Genomic DNA, 3,090 nt, shown 5'->3' on the forward strand with positions numbered 1-3,090 from the left:
TATGTCTTAGGTATGTGCATCATATTTCTTCATATTTCAATGGGTTTCATATTTAAACCCTCTGGGATGTCTTGTCCCATAGACTTTTACTGTAAGTGCATTACTGTAAATGCGATTATTGCTTTATTTTTCCACACATAGAGCTTAACTTATATTGAGCCCGGAATGTTCCTTTTAACGTCCGCTCTCTGACAATGTTGATGTATCCTGATCTTTCTGTGAATTTGTTTCTAATCCACTTACAGTAGTGTTTCTTCCTAACGCTCTCTCTGCTGTTCTCCCGCTTTCTCAGGAAAAGGAGCTAAACAAAACACCCAAAACAGTTATCCAGGTCTCTGTTCTTCAACAAACGTTTGTCTGCATGAACGTTCATCTGTCCATTTCACTCTTCCGGTGTGCTTCTCATCCCACAGCCCTTGCTTCGTCTTCTGTTTCATAAATGTTGTTTTTTAAAACCTTTTCCATCTGTTATGTTTTAATTTCTAAATCTTTCTGGTACTGTTTCCTGCACTTTGAGACTAGAGCAAATGCACGTTCGGGCTTCACTCTCTCAGTTGTGTACTAATGTATGTGGCCACTGCAACATTTCTGGTTGAATATTGATTTCACATTTTGTTCACGTCAGTTCACTTTGCAGTCAAAGCCTGTAAAAAGCTTTTATTTCCGTTGAGGTCTTTTATGGGAATAGGGTTTCTGCTAGGCTCATTGTCATAAATATTGATTTGTGTTGTCTTGTGTTCTTCTCTCTTGATCTTCTAAAGGTATCAAAGCAGAGGAATGGGGCACCTTCCTTCACTGCAAAAACCAGGTAATTAAAAAGTTGCAGTTCATGTTGAAAAAATAGGTAATTCAGAACACATCATGGCTTGTTAACCTCGACTCTATTGAGATGCTGTTTTCTCGTTGCTCAGATTTTCACAGATTTCAGTGAAATCCGGAAAGAGATCAAGGAGGAAACCGATCGCAGTACCAATAATAAGGTGCAGTGGAAGCATGGCACTTCATATAGTTTGAGGTTCCATTTTAAGGCTCTGTTTTAATTGATCTCATTTAGTTGTTCTCTTTTTCCTCCCCAGGGCATCAGTCCAGAGCCCATTTACCTGAAGATCTATTCCCCTAACGTACTCAGTCTGACATTAGTTGACTTGCCTGGCATCACTAAGGTACCCACAATAACTGGACCTGTTCTTTTACCATGTAATGCAGATAAACTCATTTGCTTGAGGATAAAAAAGCTGAAGTATTATATTCTATTTTATCTTATTAGTACAATGTTATTTTAGTACAATGAATTACATAAAAATAAAATTACATTAAAAAAATATAAATATGAGTTCAGGAAACGAGCATTCTCACAGTAAATGGCACCATATAGAGTATGCTTGGATAACTGGGCTATTATTTTCACATAACCAGACTTTTGACTAGTAGCGTAAAGTCTGGTCCACATTCCAGCTTATTATGATAAAAAAAACGACCACTTATAGACAGGAAGACAGCATCTAACTGATTGAAATGACCAGGCACAGGTTTTACATGATGTTTAGGGACAATTATAACTGATTTACCTTGTACTAAGGATATATTAAATATCTTTTCAAGATTTGAAGCAATGCATCTTGACGAACTTCAAAAGTCAAGTCCAGTGTCTAGTTCTTCCTAATATGAAATGCAATTAAAATAAGTGCTGAAAAACACAGGATGTGAAGAAAACACTCCTAAGTTGAAGCAGCGATTTTATCAAAAGCTTAATAATGTGGAGACCGGCCAATTATTTCAAATATATTCTATCAGAGAATTTATTGTATTATTAACTTGTGAATTATTTATCACTTCTTCAATTGTTTATCACTAGTTCAGGGAATAAGTAACACAAAAATGAATGTTCTCTTGTAATTTACTCCAAACTAGTATTACACTTTTATCTCTGGAACACAAAAGGAGATTATTTAATCTGATTGGGTAAGTTCAATGCAATAGCAATGATAGGTCTGTTGTCTTTTGTCAAAGAGCCCACACAGAAGTCACATTCAAACTAAGCGTCCTTCTATTGTTCAGCAGTGAATTTGTGTGACAAACTTAAACCTGTTGTGAAATCTGTGTGGGGAAATCTTTTGCCCTCATGCAAAATTCTTGATTGCATGGATTCCTATTGAAATGACAGGATTTTACTTCTCTGAATTCTCGGAACTACGAAAAATGTGTAATCCATTCCTTCTAGGACTGCAACAACTAATCAATAAAATCAATTTTAATCGGCAATGAAAATAATTGACAGCAAATTCTATTCGATTAATCGCATCTGCGCATCCTCCGGTCATGTCAGTTTACACTAGTGAATAAGATATTTCTATGAACTAAACGCATATGAAATATAGCAGAGGACACAAAGTGAGCTGCTGCAGGAAAAGTGCACGACCCAAGTTGTCCTGTACATAAGAATGCTCTAACAGCAAGCTTGACAATTATGTATGCTATGCAAAGCATTTGAGACGTGTTTTCCTCAGTGCATAACTTGCATTTCAGTTGTATCCTTATCTGTAAATCTTAGAAAGTCATGCTATTATGTCCATTTTACATAAAGGCTAGCCCTGAAAGCTAGTGAATCTCTGTAACCTTCACAGACTTCGCTGAATGAACGTCGGTGTATGCGTGCACTTCAAACAGACAGAGCACACCACACAGCCAAGAATATGTATTTTCAAATATATTTTAATTAAAAAATATACAATACATTGTTTTGAAAATATAGTTAAAAAAATATAAATATCTTTTTAAAAAGATAATTTTGCCCTATATATTTAAATCCAAGAAAATACATTCACATGTCACATTTGAAGAAAAACTTTATTTGTTGTCTATAACATGTGTGAACATATAACACATTTAAATAAAATCCAGCAAGGAACATATTTTACAATGTTCCAAAAAAAAGTACAATATTAAAATAAAAAATTAAACACTATTAAAATATATTTAGCATGTTAAAATATATTTTGGGCACAAAATATATTAAATATAAAAAATATAGGAGTGCAATAATTCTGACTTAAAGGCACAATATGTAAGATTTTTTTATTAAAATATCCA

General features: G+C 34.3%; 1 long non-coding RNA gene across 1 annotated transcript; it reads left to right on the top strand.

Annotated features, from left to right (window-relative positions):
* The first annotated feature begins 219 nt into the window (after positions 1 to 219).
* LOC107736783 (uncharacterized) lies at positions 220 to 1,163 on the top strand. Its single transcript, XR_001639735.1, has 4 exons — positions 220 to 331; positions 762 to 808; positions 912 to 980; positions 1,077 to 1,163. It is a non-coding gene; the product is annotated as an uncharacterized LOC107736783 (long non-coding RNA).
* The last annotated feature ends 1,927 nt before the right edge of the window (positions 1,164 to 3,090 follow it).

Source organism: Sinocyclocheilus rhinocerous, unplaced genomic scaffold (assembly GCF_001515625.1).
Source record: "Sinocyclocheilus rhinocerous isolate Xijiao unplaced genomic scaffold, SAMN03320098_v1.1 C36982465, whole genome shotgun sequence".
NCBI classification, from domain to species: Eukaryota; Metazoa; Chordata; class Actinopteri; order Cypriniformes; family Cyprinidae; genus Sinocyclocheilus; species Sinocyclocheilus rhinocerous.